The sequence below is a fragment of the Pongo pygmaeus genome, chromosome 2 (assembly GCF_028885625.2).
Source record: "Pongo pygmaeus isolate AG05252 chromosome 2, NHGRI_mPonPyg2-v2.0_pri, whole genome shotgun sequence".
NCBI lineage: Eukaryota > Metazoa > Chordata > Mammalia > Primates > Hominidae > Pongo > Pongo pygmaeus.
Genome location: NC_085930.1, coordinates 7,537,706 through 7,558,265, shown reverse-complemented (window position 1 = coordinate 7,558,265; position 20,560 = coordinate 7,537,706). Strand labels below are relative to the sequence as shown.

The following is a 20,560-nucleotide window of genomic DNA, read 5'->3' as shown; positions in this document are numbered from 1 at the left end:
ATATAGATACATTCTATATACCAGATCTATATAGATCTATAGATATAGATATAGATCTATATAGATATAGATTAGGAATTATTATTTTTCTTCCAGCTTCTATACTACTTGTTTCCTTCTAGCTGTCCTTACTCAATAGAAAATACTAAATTGAAGTCAGAATATGAATTATAATTAGTAAGGGAATGATATGGCTCTAATTGTTAGTATACCTACATAGCTACTTGAAAATTACTCTTATATAGGAGGGAGAGTTCGTGAGAAATGAAGGCACCAAAGGAGGAAGTCAGTACCAACATTCATTTTCCTTTCCATCTTTGACACAATTTAAAAAGCTATGGGCAATGACACATGGATAATCTTCATGACCTGATTTTGTCACTTATTATTTTGTAGCCTCTGTGGTTCAGGAAAAGGAAGTCAAGGAATGTGGAAGGGGTATTGAGTGGACCAACCTATGGTATTTGCTACAAAAATACGATTCTGTAAAAGGCAGGAATGATGTGTCATGGGAATTCATGAAAGAAAATAACTTTGGGCTATAATAAACAGGGGTGATTTAAAAACCTGACTTTAAAAATAGTGTCTGCAGTGTTTTAATGGATGAAGATGGTCAGATTTAGAACATTGTGGGTGAATCAAATATATATATAGATGAACTGATACAGAAGTCGAAAAGATTAATGTTTAATTAAAAGGTAAGTAGCTTAATATATTCCAAATGCAAAGTAAGCTTATGGTAGTATCAGGAAGTGTACTAGCTTGGTACTAGGTTACCAAATGAGCCTATGGATTTGTCTTTTATTTCCTATGTAATTACCATATTTGAAGATGCATACACTGTATTAACGGCTTTATTTATGTTTTTATTTAATTCCCAAATGATACTAGAAAGAAAGCATCATGCCATTTTTATAGAAGAGGGAACTGATGATCAGTTTACATTGATGATCTAAGGTTATACAATTTATCACTCAAGAAACATTGAAAGTTTTTGACAAGGGAAGTAACATGATGGAAAGTGTAAGTTCCTGCAGTTATTTGACATTAGCAAATTAAAATTCCTGCCTTACTTTACACTGAAGGCAAATTTAGAAGCTATTGATTACTATAGATGCCATTGGCTTATTCTTCATATAGCATATGGTAATGTCTTAGTAGCATTCCTTCTAAAAACAAAAGTGACACCCAGCTCCCAGCATTTCACTCATCTCCCTCTTTGCAGCACATCAGTGAAGGGGCTTTTGCCTTTTCTGGTATGTGAAACAAAAGTTATCTAGGCAATTATTAAATGCAAGTTTTCATTGAGGGATAAATTAATCCATCTATTCTCATGAAATGCACTAGTTTAGATTCATTTTTCAGTTTCATTTGCAGAGAAGTGAACCTTGAGCAAATTTGAAACAAGACAGGAAAATGTGATTAAGGAAAGAACTAAGTTTCCAAACACAATTCTATGCAAGAAGAGGGGCTTAATTGAGTGGCTAAATATCATTCTCTTTGGAGTGTTCTTACCGAAATCTTCAGTAACCTCCAAATTGATAAATCCGCAAAACAATCTTCAGCCCTCATCCTGTCTTATCACTTGGCAGCATTTGACCATGACTTACAGAACTATTTCTTGAAATATTTTTAATTAGTTTCTATAGCAGTGCTCTCCTGACTTTTTTTACATTTTAAGCATTCTTTCTATGTTTTATAGAATTTGTTAGTTTGTTTGTTTTTTGTTTTGGTAGTACTTGGAGGTCAACAGGAAGTGGCAAAAAGCAAATGGGTAAAAGAGTAAAAAATCAAATATTCTTAACCTGATGTAAACATTCTTTACAATCTGGCTCCATGTGCATTTCCAACTTTACCTCTAGACCAGATTAATTTACCGTTCTGATTTTCTCAACTCAGAAGCACTTAACAATCACATTCTCATTAAAATCTACCTAGAGTGTCTACAGAAATTGCTATTTAATTTACTGGGATTTTACAGCTCTTATTTGTATAAATTTGCGATTGAACTTACTATATGTACGTATAGTTTATGTCTAAAAAATATCTCCCCCACCTTCAGTCTGAATGAGCAAAGAACATGCCTTTAATCCTTCTGTACGTAGTGACTAGTGACTAAAATAAGGTTAACATAATCAGCAAATGCATGTTTAACTAGCAAATGAAAGTTCAATGAACTAATACTACCTGATTTTCTTATTAGTAATACCATCTTGGTCAAGTCTCTAAACTTTTTTGTGTTTTTGTTTAGTTACCTGAAAAATGGATATAATAATTATGGCCCCCCCTTTAAAATCTCAGAATATTTTGGTATCAAAATAAGAATGCTGGTTACAAAGGTATTTATAAATGTAAGGTATTATGTATAGAAAAATACACCAATTTGAATGTTATGAGCTTATAGTTTTACTAAAGTTTCAGATAGCCACACATGCACGTGTGAGTGCACACACAAGATATCCCACAAATAAAAATGAAATGTTACTGGATTTCCTATCTTTATTAATTCTTGTATTTATCAGTGTGTGGAAAAAGTATCAGCTTTGCTGATTTGGTAGCCCCATACTTGAATGCTATCATGGGGGAGACAGATACTCCATTTGACAATGCATTTTAAATCATCTTAGTCTACATCATTATTGTTTTCTTAGATTTTAAATTATTGAAAGATGATAAGTACATCTCTATATAGTGTGCAATATATCATTATACAAAAACAGTCAATACCATGCATCTTTGATAGTGATAATAACTTTTCTGAATGGTAATAAACATGATCAGAAGCAATACAAAGTTGATATTCAATTAGAAAAGTCAAGCAACAGTTCTTACCATCCCCATTGCAAAATTCCTACATAGAATGGTATGCATTTTAGCCAGCAAAACATTAAAACAGTCGGGAATACTACACTTGTTGCATTACTGAGTGCTCTGGCATTTTGTCGTTGTTTTGAATATGAACTAACCAACACTTTTGGCAATACTGCAAACTTAAATTTTACAAATGAGATGCATAGCTGAAATGTGACTTTGTTGCTGTTGTGAGCAATCTTTTAGATGCCTTTACTCCAAGTGACATAAAGGAAGTTTAAATTTAAGAAGTTAAAGTAGACAAATGGTAAGACTACTGAGATGTTGTAACTGTATGGCAAAGTTTTCATCATTTATTGGTTTGCCGATGCCACCTCAGTACTATTGCTCATGTTATTGATGAAGTTATGCTATATAAAGCACAGCTCTATCAAATTCAGGAGAGTCAGTAGAGAAATATTTTTCATCAAAGATGGAATTGACAAGTACAAATTCTGTGGAAACTGATAATCTTCAGAAATGGCACTCTACAGTTTTAAGATTTAATAAAAACAAGAGTTATTGTAATTTATCCTTGGTTGTTTTAATGAATTATACAAACAGTTTAACTTTGGGGATTCTGCACATACTATTTGCATCTTGTTGAAGAAGCTCTCAGCAAAGAGACTTTGGCTAAGATGTAAAGCAGCCCTCAGAATGAATCATACAACCTGCAAAGAGCTGTGCTAAATACATCCATATATATGACAAAAGCTTCAAGTTTTTTCTAGCATTTACATTATTGATACAAATCAACATAGAGACCAGAGAGTTTTAAAAATAATAGGTGCACAAGGGAATGCGCATAAAGGAAGGGTGACAGTGGAGCAGCTTCAGGCCCACTGTTTGGCACAGCAGGGTTGCATATTTCCTATGTCAATTGAAAAACCTAAAACATACCTCTATTTAAGCCATCCTGCCAAGTACTGCACCAAGAAAGCTACTTGCAAAGTGAGGCATCTCCAGCAGCAGAAAAATCTGGGGAGCAGTAGAAATGATGGAAGATGATGGCTCAAACCGAAATGTCATCCTAGGTGTGCGCTTGATCCACAAGAGACCTGCAGTCCTGCCATGCCAAACAGTAGGTGGATAGGCTCCTCCACTGCCCCTCTCTTCTCAGACCCCTGTCCTCTATTTCCTTAGCCTTGCTTCTCTCAAATTATGCTTTCCCCTGTTTACCCATCCACAGGTATATCTTATCAAGTTTAGAGGCCAAACGCTTGTCCAATGGGAAAGAAGCGTAGAGCACAAAATTTATGAAGGCACTCACTCAGGGTTGGGCAAGTGCTTCTTTAACTTTGCACCCTAGACCTCTCATTTGCCTCACCCTAGTCCCAGGTGTTGGAGGTAGAGTATGGTATAGCTGGGTAACTTAGAATCTACTCCTTAAGCTCTGCAGGAATTTGACCATCCTCAACAACTAGCACCTTACTGCTGGTTTAATAAACATATATTGCATACTTGTTCCCCTGTGTCTTCAGCTTTGGCCTAAAATTCCAGGAAATAGAAAAAATACCCTGAAATATCCTATTATATACAGAACAACAGAGAAAGCTTACTCCCAGTTTTTCACTGTGAAACACAGTTCAGTGACTTATCTCATGTGCACACTGTTTTACTTCATTTAAATTATCTCTGCATGTTTAGTATCAGCAATAAGATTACTGGTCACATTATCAGTAATTTGGGGGGATGCACTGGATACTGCCAAGGTTCTATTTAAAATAATTTTACCAATTGTCACTATGAATTTTCATGGTTGTTTTCATTTCCCCACAACCAGACACACATATAGGTATTTGTGTTTTTGGTATACAAATCCCATTGTTACACAATAAGATTTTTTTTTTTTTTTTTTTTGCTTAACTTTGAATATTTTACATATTTATTCTGGTTGTTTTATCTTTTGACTTATTTTTAGAGGGCAGTTTTATTTTTCATCTAGTTTGCGTGTTTGAATCTTCTGGGATCCTGGAAGAATACTAGTAAATTATCTCATGTTAACTAAATTCTCAGTTTTATTTTCTCTCTTGCCTTTTTTTAAAAAAGTCTTTGGATATCATCATTATGCTATGCCTTTTTTAAAAATAATTTTTCTGCTTATTTTCCACATTCATACATATGCTGAAATTCAGCAAGTTGTATAAAGAATTGAAATTGGAATATGTGAATTATTTATTAATGAACAAACTTTATAACTGACCGGTATCTCCATCATGCCAATATATAAGGTTATAAAGTTTTAAAATGCATATAAGATAAAAGAATATTAGCTAATGGGGGCAAAAATATTTTTATATATTATAAATTTCCCAAAATGAGACTCAATATTAATTAGTTTTTCAACCAAAAATTTATGATTACTGTTGACAAACTACAAACTATTTAAGTACAATGAGAAAAAAGTTAAATAGTAAATGTGAACAATTTAACTCTTAAAATTATTGGGCCTATTTTCAAGGTTATTGTAATGCTATATATAAGTTAAATTCTTAATTTTAATATTCTGCTTTTTATATTTCTGTGTAGATATGTGAATTTCTTTTAGAGGAATAGAAACACTTTAACCCAACTTCAAAAGATAATAATAATGAACAAGTCTAAATCCTAAAACATGATGAGCAGAGATAAAAGAACAGATACGAGTAAAGATTCCAATAACTTGGTTTCCTGGAATCATGACCCATTTTAACATGATTTATGCCCAATATGACATCAAGATGTCAAGAAATATGAAACAGGATAGTTACATACCATCAAAGATGTAATTAGTCATTTGGATATATGCTAAAAAGTTTTAGAATAATTATTCAATAGCACTTCATAAAATATCTTCACATTCTTTAAATTTAAAAGGTAAATTTTAATAAATTTGAGAGTTGATATGCTCTCAAGTACTTGAGAGTATATATTAAAATCAATTTAATAAATTTATTATAATTAGCATTACCAGTTTTCTTTCTTAATGGGGAAGGAATGAACATAAAATAAAGTGGCTAAGATTTATAGATTCATGTAACAATGGCATTTATAACCTTATTTATTTTTTGTAAAGTTCTGCATGACTATTAACTCAGGTAAATCAAATTAAAATTTGTCTTGAGTGGTACTAAATATGACTAAATCAAAAGTCAGTCAGTAAGCATTCTTGAATGTGTCAAATCAACTATCTTTCAACTGAAGGTAATAATTGATTTTCTAACTGATTTAGACAACAAAGAATTGCCAATGAATAAACCAATCCTTTGGTAATATTTGATATTTCATACCAGTTGTGCTTTATTCAAGATTTTACTTCTACCTAAAAATACTAAATAATGAATGATGTATATTTTTGGTGCACAGAGATTGTTTAAATTAAATTAAATATGTTGTTTAGATTCTAAGATCCATAAGTTTTTCTGCACTGTTTTTTAATTGAAAGCCCCTGTAAAGAATTTCAGAAATCCATGTTACATTTTTATATGAATCTTTTATTTTCCAAAGTACTTCCAAGAACCTTATCTGCATTGATACTCATATCTACTCTATGAAATAGAAAAGGCCAGCGTCATCGGTTTGCTTTAGTTTTTGTCTTCTCATGAGAAACTGAACCTATCTTTTATATCCAGTCTTCATCTTATGATACCCTACTTTTAATCCCACAAAGCATAGAAAGTAGCATGTCGTTAGCTTATTTTATATTAAAATGCTCGTGATGTTGATATTGTGATGTCCCTTACCTTCTAGATATATTTCCATCATCCCTCAAATCCCAAAATATTAGCGATTGACTTTTTAGTTATTTGATAACACTGTTCTTGCTCCCCTGTGTTGGGGATGATAGTGTCATAAGGAGCTTGTCAGTGAAACCACTGTCCCAAATGTCATAGTTAAATTTAATTCCAATTATCTAATGTATTCTTTAATCAAATATCTAGTAGATAGTAATAAATGTTAATTACAAAAGGAAGAATCCAAATATTCTCATTTAGTATGCATTTCATAATGCAGCTATTACAGCTGATCTTCATCTCCCCCCAAAAAAGACGTTTTTTCTTTTCTTGACTTCTAAACCAGATATTTTATTTCAAAAGTGGTTAGTGGTCAGAGAGGGGAAAAGAAAGGTAACAATTGTTTGAGCAGATCAGCCAGGGTATATTATGGCTGGGAAAATTTCAGGAGAAGAGAAAAGAAATGATTTGTTTTATTCTTTTCTTTTTTAAGGAGGAGTTTGGGAGAGAATGAATTGGACTGTGAGCCTTTCATGAACTTCTCAAAAGAACAGGAACATGAGGAGGCAAAATGGTGATGAAAACCCACAATTCAATCTACCACAATATGGTAAGCATTCCCAGCTTTAAACCATGAAGAAAAATAAATTGACAATTAGTGAAAAAAAATGTGGTAAATCAAAGAACGTAATGCAAAATGGACACTGGAGGGATGAAAGTCCATATGACTCCTGCTTCCAGGAAAGGCCAGAGCCACTATCATTGGTTCACTAATGGCCAATAGTGTTTCAAGGTGAAAGGAAGGATGGGTCCAGGAGCCTATTGGAGGAAAATAGGGTGGAGACTTGGAGATGGTGTTAAGAGAACATATGGGTGAGTGAACATAAATCAAAGAAAAAATGAATTAAGAAAAATGCTTATAGAAAATGAAAGGTAGACATAAAATACTAAATCATAAAAACCTGCAGATTTTATATTTAACCATCTTCTCAATTATAATAATGATTTGGAAAATTTAATGTTTTCTTTTATATAATTTGGCAGGGTGATAACTATCCTTAGTGGGATAACAGACTAGTTTTAACTCTTACATCTCCAGGCTTCAGAGTTTATTTGAGGCAAAGTATGATTTTTAAGAACAACTACTGCTTATTTTGCTCAGGTTGCTTACTGCCCAGTCTGAGGGGACCATTCATAGCTTATCCATGTGATACACAACCTGCACAAGCCATACGTGTTGCCTCCGATTATATGTGTACATAAGAAATGAAACAACATAATAAATGTTACTCTTGGGAACAGCAATGGATTAGGAGCCCTAATATCTTTATTCAGGTCACAGATCTGCTAGCTCCTAGCTGGATAATATTATTCATATCAATTAGCCTCTCTGAATCCAGAGTGCTTGTTAGGAAAATGGTGACAATAATATTTACCTTCCCAATCTTACACAGTTGTCTGGGTTAGTCAAAGAATGTTTTGTAAAATTTTAAGTTTTATATAAATGCGCACTATTATTTAGAAGATTAATGCAACCATAGGATAGTCACTTGTCATATATATGGATTTTAATATTTTTAAGAGCATGACATATATCATGTAAACTTCTGTCACAAAGCTGAAAGCATATATTTAATAAATGATGTTTTAATTAAATGGATGGCAGTAATGTACTGTCTATTGCAAATGTTGTAACAGTTTATATTAATTTATAATTCTATACATTAGATTTTGAAAATCTCAATGGTACCCATTCTCCTTAGTATTCTTTTTTAAAAGTTTTTATTTTCCAAGTACACTAATTCTCAGTTGTGATGGAGAATATCAACAGTTACTGATTCAAGATGCTCTTGCCCCTGCAAAGTCTACTTTGTAGTTCATCTTCCTTTTCAAGACCTCTAGATGTTGGAACACTTTAGGAATACATCTTCAGCTCTCTTCCCTTCTTTATCCATATCTCCACTCAGGTTTTCTCAACTGGTCCCATATTTTTTTTTTTTTTGAGATATGGTCTCATGCTTTCACCCAGGCTGGGGTGCAGTGGCACAGTCACAGCTCATTGCAGCTTCCACCTCCCAAGATCAAGTGATCCTCCCACCTCAGCCTCCCTAGTAGCTGGAACTACAGGCATCAGGCATGCACCACCATGCCCAGCCAAGGCTGGTCTCGAACTCCTGAGCTCTAGTGATCCATCCTCCTCAGCCTCCCAAAGTGCTGGGATTACAGGCTTTAAAACAAAAACAAAAACAGGCCAGGCACGGTGGTTCATGCCTGTAACTTCAGCACTTTTGGGAGGCCGATGTGGGCGGATCACGAGGTCAAGAGATGGAGACCATCCTGGCTAACATGGTGAAACCCGGTCTCTACTAAAAATACAAAAATTAGCTGGGCGTGGTGGCACGCCTGTAGTCCCAGCTACTCGGGAGGCTGAGGCAGGAGAATCGCTTGAACCCGGGAGGCGGAGTTTGCAGTGAGCCAAGATCGCGCCACTGCACTCCAGCCTGGCGACAGGGTGAGACTCCGTCTCAAAAAAAAAACAAAAAAAAACAACAAAAAAAGCTAACATATGCAGAGGTCTCCCAGATCTTTATCCCAGCCCTGAATCCCCTATGATTTCTTACTTAGATATCAAAGAGCTATAAATCTCTCCTTGTATGTCTACTCAATGATTCAAAATAGATATGTACTAAATTAACGTTTTGATGTTCCATCTAAACTTGTTCCTCCACAAATCTTTCCTATTATAGTCCTACTATACCTTGGTTGCTTAGACCAAAAATGTGGGGGTCTTACTTTTGCCCAACCCATCAGCAAGTCCTATGCGTCCTACTCCAATACATATCCCTAATGATGCCCTTTAAAATGCGACATGATTGGATCCCTGGCCAGTATTTCAAGTTTGTTTATGTAAAACCGGCCTTTTTACTTATCGGTCTTCATAGCGCATTATCCCTCCTAGAAATTCTGTTTCTCTGTTAATTTATGTTTCTCTCTCTATTAGGAAAATATTGTTTTCAGTTTTATTCTCAAGTCAATATAGTGGACTGGAATAGTGCCTAGCACAATTATTGTAAGCACTCAATAAACCTTGTGAATGAAAGAATGAATTGATACCCATAATATGAATCCCTGAATGAAACAGACCTAGAATTGATGGGAATGAGATTGACAGCTGCACATGACCATCAGTGTCCTGGACTGGGACATGTGTATAGGTGTGCTTTCACAAGCACATTATTTCTTTATGAAATACATTCTTGGAATTACTTTTGACTTCAAAGAGTCAAAAATTACCAAATTAATTCAAATAAATAATAAAATTCTGCTTTCAACTCAAGATAATTCTATAAGTATGAAAGCTCCCAAAATAAGGCAAAAGAAAATGTTTTTGTTTCCATTTTGAATTTTTCATTTTTTCCAACCACCCCTCTCTAGCTTCTGAATTTTTACACTGATGAACAGATTTTGTGTCTTTCTTCCCATAGCTAAAAATGATATTCAGACTTGATAATAGTGATTATAAGAAGTATTATTATGCCAATTATTTCAAATTGTGCAATAGTCAAAGCACATAAAAATATGTCATAGCAATAAATCTGTTTTCCTACTCTTTGTAATGTCTTATTTGCCCTAACAACTTTTCAGACAACAGCTATAATAAATGGACTCTCAAATGTGATTTGCATCCTTCCCATCACAAGAGTAGTGTCTGTTTCAGAACTTACAGTTGTGTTTGATATATTTAAATGATCCCGAATAATTGTCCTCAGAGCTGTCCTGACCTCACTGACGATGAGTTTTATAGCCCTTTATATTGTAGTTTGCCTGAGCCTGAAATATATTAATTACCACAAATATATGAAATGTGTGGTTGTAAAATCCCTGACTTCTCTCTCCTAAGTCTAATAATCACTAAAATATGTATTGTTGCTTTCATGTCACATTTACCTGGTGCTTGTTTCCCCTTCTATATTCTGTATGTTGTTTGATGGTTCTTCCTCCAGTCTCTCATGCCAGAAGAGTCATTCCTTAATGCCTGGCTCTCCTTCATTTCATATATCCAATTGGTCACTATATCTTCTCAATTCATCATACAAAATATTTCTGGGATTTATGCTCTTTTCATTAGTACCATGGCTTCCTTTAAAAATTGACCCATTTTAGTCTCACAGAGTCGCACTCGCCTGGCTTCTAACGCTGCCACCACTTTCCCATAAAACCAGAGAGGAATTAACTTAGAATCATGTCACAAAGCTTTCTCCCTGAAAGCAAAATGGTTGTCTTGCTGCTATATACCCAACGACAGAGGTACCACTTGAGACAGGAGATTCTACAGAAAGAGTGTAAGTTGTGATACCAGACAGACAGGCAGGGTTTTAGATCCCATTTCAGGGGCATACCACCACCTCTATCAGTGGTGTAATACTGGATAAGTTCACCTCTCTGGAACTCAGTTTAACTATGTTTTACTTTGAAATAATAATTCATATTTCATAGGATTGTTGTGAAGACTAAATAAGATCATGTGTATTAAAAAATATTTGCTGTAATGTTTTGAATGCTCACTAGAGGATAATTTCCTTCTTGCATTCTCCTGCCACTTCTAGGCACCATCGATGGTACCAGAACCTGTCTGCAGAAACTCTGCATGCTTTCCTAGTTCTCCTGTCCTGCTATCATTTGGGGACCAAGGATATCTTTATTTCTCAAACAGTATTAGAGAACCTGGATGAGACCATATTCTGTCTCAGGGAACCTGTTTGATCAATGCTTCTGCAAATCCTCTTTCTATAATAGCTGGAAACTGTTTCTCTTCGTGCTGTTTTCTTGCTCATACATCAGTGATTGACTTCCCCTAGGTTACAAGCAAAAATAAATATTTCATAGCTTTTTCTACTCTACCCTTGCATATTTTTATGAAATCAGCTCTGCCACTCATTCTTTTTGCCTGCTTGGTTTTCTCATAAAGTCCATGTTTTTCAATCCTCTGTACTTTCCATAGCCAGCCTCTCCAATTAGAATGCTTTTCCCTGCTTATACGTCCTGTAAACGCCCATTATTCTCAGATCAGCTTCTCTATAAAGCATTGCCAACCTTTGCTTTATCTCAGAAAGTAGGTGTTTTCCAGCTTAGTGTTCCTATCCCTGCGGTGCACTTCGATAACGTCTCTTTAAGCCTGTATCTTGCCATATTGGTACTATTTGTCTTACCTACTACTGTGTAAATTCCTTGAATGGAGAACAGTACCACAGCACCTAGAATGTGCTTGAAAGTCCACAAATAGTAGATAATGGAAGGTGTTGCTATCATTATTATTATTATTATTTTGGAGACAGGGTCTCACTCTGTCACTCAGGCTGGAGTGCAGTGGTGTTCTCTTGGATCACTGCAACTAGATCCTCCCACCTCAGCCTCCCAAGTAGCTGGGACTACAAGCGTGGGCCACCATGCCCGGCTAATTTATATATTTTTTGTAGAGACAGGTTTTCGCCATGTTGCCCAGGCTGGTCTCAAACTCCTGAGCTCAAGTCATCTGCCAGCCTCAGCCTCCCAAAGTGTGGGAATTACAGGTTTGAGCCACCTCTATCATTATTTTCTTTATTTATGTTTTTTTTTTTTACTTTAAGCTCCAGGACACATGTGCAGAACATGCAGGTTCATTACATAGGTGAATGTGTGCCACGGTGGTTTGCTGCACCTGTTGACCCGTCCTCTAAGTTTCCTCCCTTCTCCCCACAACACCCAACAGGCCCTGGTGTGTGCTGTTCCCCTCCCTGTGTCCATGTGTTGTCATTGTTCAGCTCCCACTTACAGTATAATTATTTTCAATGCCCTTATCAACTTAATTTTTTTTCCTTTCCCAGGCAGTCACATTATTATCTGAATTTTCTTTGTCAAACTGTGCTACCATTTTGTATCCTGTGTCATAAACAAGTGTAATTTTTACGCAAGCACTATTTTTATATAATTCTAAACACCAAGACTTTAAAACCTAGAAGAAAACTGCAGTATGTATGCTTCTCTCATTTGCATGAAAATAGCATTCTGTAATTGAGATTTCAAAGTTGAGAAATTCTAAAGCCTTTGTTTAAAAAATCCTTAGAAAAATTAATCATATTTTTCCAGTTTTGTAAATAAACGAATTGGAAAGCAATCAAGCAAAATTTAATAACCTTCAAAATACACACTCACATTCTATTCTTAAGTTCCTTTATATTGCAAGTTGGTGCCAAAAAACATAGCCCTATCATGATGGTCCTGAGAGAAAACCTCCTTGATTGGAAAAGGGTGAAGTGATATAGGAATAACTGGCGTTCAGCTGTTGTATCGTAGTTTCAGTACAACTAGGAAAAATGGCACCACACATTCACAGGAAATGTACCCTTCTCTCCTGGGGTAACTTAATGAACTTCTCTGGCTACCTGCACAAGATCTTCATCACTCAGGTAAGGGCCAGAGAGAGCAAAATATTTAAATATGTAGCAAGTCAGCCTACTCTATGGTAGATCTACACTAGGTTTGAAGAGTTCTATAGTTCCATCTGGGTAGGGGAGGGTAGTTGTATTGTTCTCTTCCATATCTGTGATGTGTTTGTATTATTTACTTTATTATAAGATCTTTTTATAAATTCTGTTCCATTTCTCAAAAAGTCTGGTAATTTATAGCATGTCTCTGCACTCTTCAGTTGGTAGATGAGAACTTTCAAAAACCCACTTTGTAACTGACAAAATGAGGAACTTCTATTTCCTGGCATAACATGAACTGGGAGTGTCATTCAAGTTCGATTAGTTAAGCACTAAAAAAAATTAGGCTCATGTTTTTAGCCTCTTTTTCTTACTTTAAAAGGAATTTTCTAACAAATTCAGTTTAAGTATAAATACAACTTTTAATTATTCACAACAACAGAGAATGGAAAATTGGGATCTACAGGTAATTCAAAATTTTACTTTAAAGAGCACATTCAACCTTTGTTCCCAATGAGCTCCTAACATTGCTTAGAGCTAAGAATTAATTTGTGTGGATTTTATCACTTTTTATTTGACACCTCACCCAAGGAAGAATTGCTGATCAGCAGTAAATTAGGCACTGAGTAGAGTAGCCAGAAAGAGTGAAATCAGAAACCTGAGCACTTGAATCAACCACAAATTTCATATCTAACCCTTGAACATTTTAAATGAAATATATCTTCATTTTAGTTTTATAATAGCAATAGACGTTCTAAGACAGAACTAAATACAACACACTTTTGAGCGTGTGGATTTTCTGAAAAAGATCACCTGTTCTATTGTTACTTGAAAATGTAGATTAATATATTTAATTCAACCTTCTGGATGAAACAGTGCTAGAACTATGTCATACTTTACCAAATCCATCCCTTCCCAATAACAAAACAAAGAAATGTTTCCCTTTCCTTCCTGGATTTGTCAGGTGCTTTTCATCAACAGAAAACCACTTGCTGACATGTGGTTCATTTCTAGGTTGGACAAGTAATTTTTTAAAATTTAATGTGGCAAAGTCAGCATACCAAAAAAAAAAAAAGTTAAAAAAAAAAAACGATCTGTCCTGTGCTTTATTTGTGAGGCTGTGAAGGAGACTTCCATGGCTGTTGCTGTGTTGGGTTATCTTTATTTTACCTCCTGGTTGAGTGATGAGCCTTTTCAAAGAGAAAAGAACCAAAGACATGTCCTTCTGCCTGTTTGCTGCACCTCAGTTTGGTCTCCAGACTCTGATATTGTTGGGTGGCTTCATGAAAATTATCCACCAATTTCTTTAAAAAATCAGTTTCATTTATTATCGTTTAAAGATAAGTAATATTCTACATTTGTATGTAACAAGCAGAATCTGAAATCCAGTTGGAGACTGTCAAATGAAGCATATGCGATATGCAGAATGTGCCTGAAAAGCTGTGATCTTCCTTAAAACACTGAAATCCAAGTCCTCCAAATTTGGCAGAGGAGAAAGCCTCCCCATTCATGAGAAGGCAGTCGGACCACTCACCTTCACGGTCATTCCTCTGGGATTCCCCCCTTCCTTAGGGATCTCTCTAACTGCATTTGTATATTCACACTGTCCTAAGGGACTTAAGGAGCTTTTCATCTGTTTGCGCACTTGTGTTCCACTCACCAAACATGTTATTAACTACTCTTTTTTGCTTCAAGTGAACCAGCCACTCATGCAAAACACACTTTTATGCTCATGGAGATAATATATAGGTCTTCCTTTAGAAAAGGAAATTTGTAAAAATAATGATGTTACTTAATAAAATAAAAGACATAATTTATCCTTGTAATTTTCCCTGTTATGTAATCAAAGGTGTATACAATTTGTAAGTACATCATAGATTACTGATATGCTCAATTAGAGCCAGTAATTAATATTTGCAACAGAAGCATAAATATGATATTTAAAAACTGACTAATCACTTTTGCTTGTTTAAAATTTTTTATCCTTAGTCTTTAGTGTGATATATACAATAGTATTTCCCTAATTTAAGCATTTTCTAGTCTTATTTACAAAATAAATTGAGTCCTATTATTTCATTTGAAATGAATTTTTATTTTGAAAATAATTTGGTAGAACATAAAAACAAAATCTTCTTGGGTAGTTAAATATTTACTGTTGACACAGTCTTTTTGTGACATATTTGCTTCACCTGGATATGATTCTAGAGAGTCTATAAGTCCCTTGAAATTGTGTGCAAAAATATACGTGTCCTGGTATTATATCATTCTGGTGTAAAAGGTAGAACAGTTTTCCTCATAACCGTGACATAAAATGAAATCTATGCATTGTGTGTAAATTCCTCCAAGCAGTATATTTTTAATACTGAAAAAAATACTCATGTGTATGGACTCACTGAAACATGAAGTAGTGGTTAGTCCATCAGCATAGGCACACTGATACATTTTCAGAATCATAGGAATATTCTTGGTCATGCCATAAAACTAGGTATTATAATGATATCACTTCATTATTCACTATCTCATTTTCCTGTGCTCTGGTTTATCATCATGAAGACACTAATTTCTCATGATTTCTCTCATGCAATCTATGGAAATAATCCTTTATTGAAAAAATAAGTATCTTGAAATTAGTGGCAGCAAAATGGATTTGAGAAGATCTCATTAAAGTGCATTTAGCAACATCTCACTGAATCTTGGTTACTTTATATTTTTACACACAGAAAAATATTTTGGATGTTTTAGAAAAAAAATGTGTAGAATTAGAGAGCTCTAACTGTGAACACCAACATTGTTTCGCCACCTGTATCTTGCATTAAGAGACAGATGGACTTGCCCTAGATATTTAAAGTCAAGTAAAGAAGTTCCTAGGTGAAAATCAGTATTACTGAAAAATATTTTACAATGAGTTCTTTCTCTAAGCAATGTTCATAAACATTGCTTAGAGACACATGTATTGATATTTGAAGTAGAAATTAGTTTTAAGTAAATACAACATATAAATAATATTATGTGGAGTTCCATGAAAGAAGGGACTGTGTCCTACTCAGTGCAATATCCTCTGAGTCTGACACTGAATTAATAGTTGATAAATGAAAAAATAATCAATGAATCAATCTATGGATGTGGTAAATTCATAGCCATTTTTCTGGCTCCTGGTAGTGTGGGGTCTAAGTATACCCTAAATAACCCTTTAAATATTCTTATATATATGAGAAGAATTTGCTAGTATGATGGACAAACATCATGCTCCAAAGAAGTAATAATCTAATCAAGGTGAACAAAATATTTTGGTCTACAAAATAAATAACAATGCAAATATTAGTAACTAACTTTAGTAGGGTCTTTGTACTTTAAAAGATATTAAGAAATTATTATTATTATTATTTTGAGACGGAGTCTCACTCTGTCGCCCAGGCTGGAGTGCAGTGGCGCAATCTCGGCTCACTGCAAGCTCCGCCTCCCGGCTTCACGCCATTCTCCTGCCTCAGCCTCCTGAGTAGCTGGGACTACAGGCGCCCGCCACCACACCCAGCTAATTTTTTGTATTTTTAGTAGAGACGGGGTTTCACTATGTTAGCCAGGATGGTCTCAATCTCCTGACCTCGTGATCCACCTGCCTCGGCCTCCCAAAGTGCTGGGATTACAGGCGTGAGCCACGGTGCCTGGCCCACAGATACAAATTATTTCTCTCCAGAAGAAAAACAAACTTCAGTGCTATAGATTATTATCCCAGAAATCTTATACTAATATTGTCTCAAAAGGCCTATAAATATTCAGATCTTCAAAATGCTCTTTGAATCAGCCTTGCCGTCTGATTGGTTTATTCATTAATTAAGAAATTGATGTAATATCTTTGACACATGTTTATTTTATATTTTTATGAGCCACATTGCTAACTTTTTGAAACTTAAGGGATTATTGTAATCTTCACAACTGCGTGAAGTGGTACTAAAATCATCGCCATGCACTATTATTCCTGTTAACAGTATGATAGGTACTAGTTTCATCCCCATAAGGAAACAGAATTAGTAAGATTAAATTACTTATCACACAGGTGATAAGAATTTCAAGCTCTCTAATGCCAAGAGCCTGTGTTCATAACCACTATACTGTGCCACCTGCCTAGAAGCTAAAAGAGAACTCGTATTGAGTAACTAAAGCTAAAATCCGTATCTTCCATGTGTCTTGAAAGTATTGTCAAAGGCAAAGAGAATTTATAAAAGTACTTCGTCACTAAATTAATGTGATAGTAGAAATAATTAATTATATGTAATGTATAATATGCATTATACACACAAACACACATATAAGAATATCCCTTCTTTTTTTTTTTTTTTTTTTTTGAGATGGAGTCTTGCTCTGTCGCCCAGGCTGGAGTGCGGTGGCCTTATCTCGGCTCACTGCAACCTCGGCCTCCCGGGTTGAAGCAATTCTCTTGCCTCAGCCTCCCGAGTAGCTGGGACTACAGGCGCACACCGCCACACCCGGCTAATTTTTTGTGTTTTAGTAGAGACGGGGTTTCACCCTGTTGCCCAGGCTGGTCGCAAACTCCTGAGCTCAGGCAGTCCGCCCACCTCAGCCTCCCAAAGTGCAGGGATTACAGGCGTGAGCCACCGCGCCCGGCCAGAATATCCCTTCTTGTAAGAATTGTTCATCACAGTTACTAGTTCACAATGAATTCTTGAATACAGACCAAAACTTTGGCCTCTTGGAGAGAATCAAGCTGTGTCATTGTCAGACAGCCACAGAGTTTCTTTCACATTTGACATTATCAAGATTACATATTACTAACAAAATAATGTTTGAAAGTTACATTTGAGTTATTTGAAACTTTTATCAAGAGTTCCAGGAATGAAAAGCCTCTGGATAGTAAGTAGATAGATAGAGAAAATATTTGCCAAGTTTTGTTCCATCTGTTGTTTTGTTTGCTTTTGTATTCAGATTGGTGTAACAGGACTTAAGTGTCTTGAAATCACCTTTTCCTTACTCAAAGGTCCTTTAAGGTCTGAGGGTCTTAACAATACCTTTCTCCAGCTGTCAAGGAAAAGCTGCATATGAGAGATTTTTGCCTCTTGTTTAGAATTTTTAAGCTGCAAAGGATAACACTGTTTTTCTCAGCAGTGTTTTCTTCTGGCCCCAAATCTGCTTGCAATATTGTCATTGTTTCCACTGGCAGACTCTGCTTCCTTTGGGAAGTGTTTCTAGATAAAGGCATACAGGGTGAAGAGACTTCTGCTTCCCTTAAGTATCCCTCCAAACTGGAACTAGGGAAATATAAAAATTGAAAACCTTAACTATTTTTCTTTTAAAGCCATTTCCCAAGTGTTGTCCTTGAGCTTGCTATATCAAAATAACTTAATCTACTTGTTTAAAAAAATGCAGATTTCTTGGCCTCATTCCTGACCTTTTGGGTCAGAACCTGTGAGCTGGAACCAGGGAAACAGTATACTGTTTCAACAAGAAACTCAGTTGACCCCATACCGTATTTATAAAGCACTTAAAAAAATAGGGACAGGGTCTTGCTGTATTGCCCAGCTGGAGTGTAGTGGCATGATTGTAGCTAGCTGCAGCCTCAAATTCCTGGGCTCAAGGGATCCTCCTGACTCAGCCTCCCAAGTAGCTACCACACCTGGCTAATTTTTTAAAAATTTTATGTAGAGCTAGGGTTTCACTATATTGCCTAGGCTGGTCTCAAACTCCTAGCCTCAAGCAGTCCTCCCACCCTCAAGCAATCCTCCTAGCTTGGCCTCCCAAACTGCTGGGATTACAGGCATAAGCCACAACGTGCCCGGCCTATAAAGCCCTTTTTTTTAAGTCCTTCTTATATTTTTACGTAATTGAGACTTGCACAAAGATTCTTAGCTTTTTACTCTGACAAAGTATTGACTTCCATTTTCAATAACTTTGTAATTAGAGCTTACAAGTTCACTTTTGATTGTCTTTAAAGAAAAATTATCTTGTTGTATCTTCAAAAAATATATAGATTGGCTGCTCAACTCAGGTGCACATTTTGTGTTATATATGGCAAGAAACTACTTAATAGGATGAGTATTCCTAACTGTTGCAAACTATCTGATAGTACGGTTTGTAATTTATTTCAGTGGTTGTATTTCTAGGACAGGGATGATATATTTGGATATAAAACCCAAGTTGGATTCCTCTAATCACTATACTATACATGCAATGTGATTGGATCTCTAATTCAGAATTGTAAGATACTGTGTGTGTATTCACATATGTATATATACACATAAGGTATGCATAATACATGTGTATGTTTATGTGTATGTATGTGTGTATATGTGTATATATGCACACAAATACTCATATAAATACTCATATAAATGTGAATATATACATATATTAAAAATGAAAACAATTTGGGACTTAAAAAGCGATGTTATTTTAGGAAAGACTTAGTTCTCTTTTTTTCCCAAGCTATTTCCCATTAGTCTGTTTTCACTTGTTTGTTTAGGCCTGGGAAAGTCAACATGAGGTGGAGCTTAAGAACTTCAAGGTCTAGATCATACAAATCCATGTCTTTTGATCCCTAATGCCTAGTCCAGTTATAAACACACTTTGAACAGTGGTGAATGGATATATGAATGAATGAAAAACAATAGCTTAGACCAGAAGTCTGCAAAGTATAACCTGCAGGACCAAATCCATCCTGCTGCCTATTTTTCTATATCCCTGGTGCTAGGAAGGGTTTTTACATTTCAAAATTGTTTTAAAAATCAAAAGGTTGGTAATATTTTATGACACATAAAAATTATAGGAAATTCAAATGTCAGTGTCCATGAATAAGGTTTTACTAGAAAACAGCCATGCTCATTTGTTTAGGTATTTTGTGTGGTTGCTTTTATGCTGCAATGGTAGAGTTAAGTAGTTGCAACAGAGACCATATGGCCTGCAAAGTTGAAAATATTTAATATCTGACCCTTTACAGAAAGTCTATGGATGCCTCAGTTTAGAAAGCTTAAGTGTCTTGCCCAGAGAGCTACAAAATGTAAATTATGTATCTGGAATTATTGATAGGTGTTTGAACTCCAAATTCAATGCCATTTTCTCCGTACTTCTCTAAGCCTAGAAAATTGATTTTCGTTCTGGACCATACATCTTGGTTCCTGCTCCAGAGGTTCTTGGTGTTAGGCAGAACTGGATTTGAAGCGTAACTCTGCTCAGGGCTGGCTACATAACTTGTGGAGCTCAAGGCAAAAGGAAAATGCCTCGCAATGGCAAAGGACCCTTACCCCCAAGACCCCCCGCAAACCCAACCCCACCCCCAGGGCAGACAGAAGCTAAATATGGAGATGGCATATAAATACAAAAATAAAATGACTAAGAATCTCAAGACAGCAACCACAGAGTATTAAACCCCAATTGGGGGACTTTTCTGAGCCTGGTCACACTAGTTATACTTCGATGAAGCCAGATTACAACATAATGAAATATGATGCCGTCACAAGTTAAAGAATCTATCTGAACCCCTGTTTTCATAGTGATGCCTTGTAGTTGATGATATCTGTCTCA

At 35.4% G+C, this 20,560-nt stretch overlaps 1 protein-coding gene across 1 annotated transcript in view; it reads left to right on the top strand.

Moving 5' to 3' along the window:
• HTR1F (5-hydroxytryptamine receptor 1F) overlaps positions 1-20,560 on the top strand; it is a 212,043-nt gene that overhangs the window by 21,863 nt on the left and 169,620 nt on the right. The window contains exon 2 of the mRNA XM_054483133.1: positions 7,057-7,173. The gene's annotated coding sequence lies outside the window, so the exon portion shown is untranslated. The remainder of the gene's footprint in view (positions 1-7,056; positions 7,174-20,560) is intronic.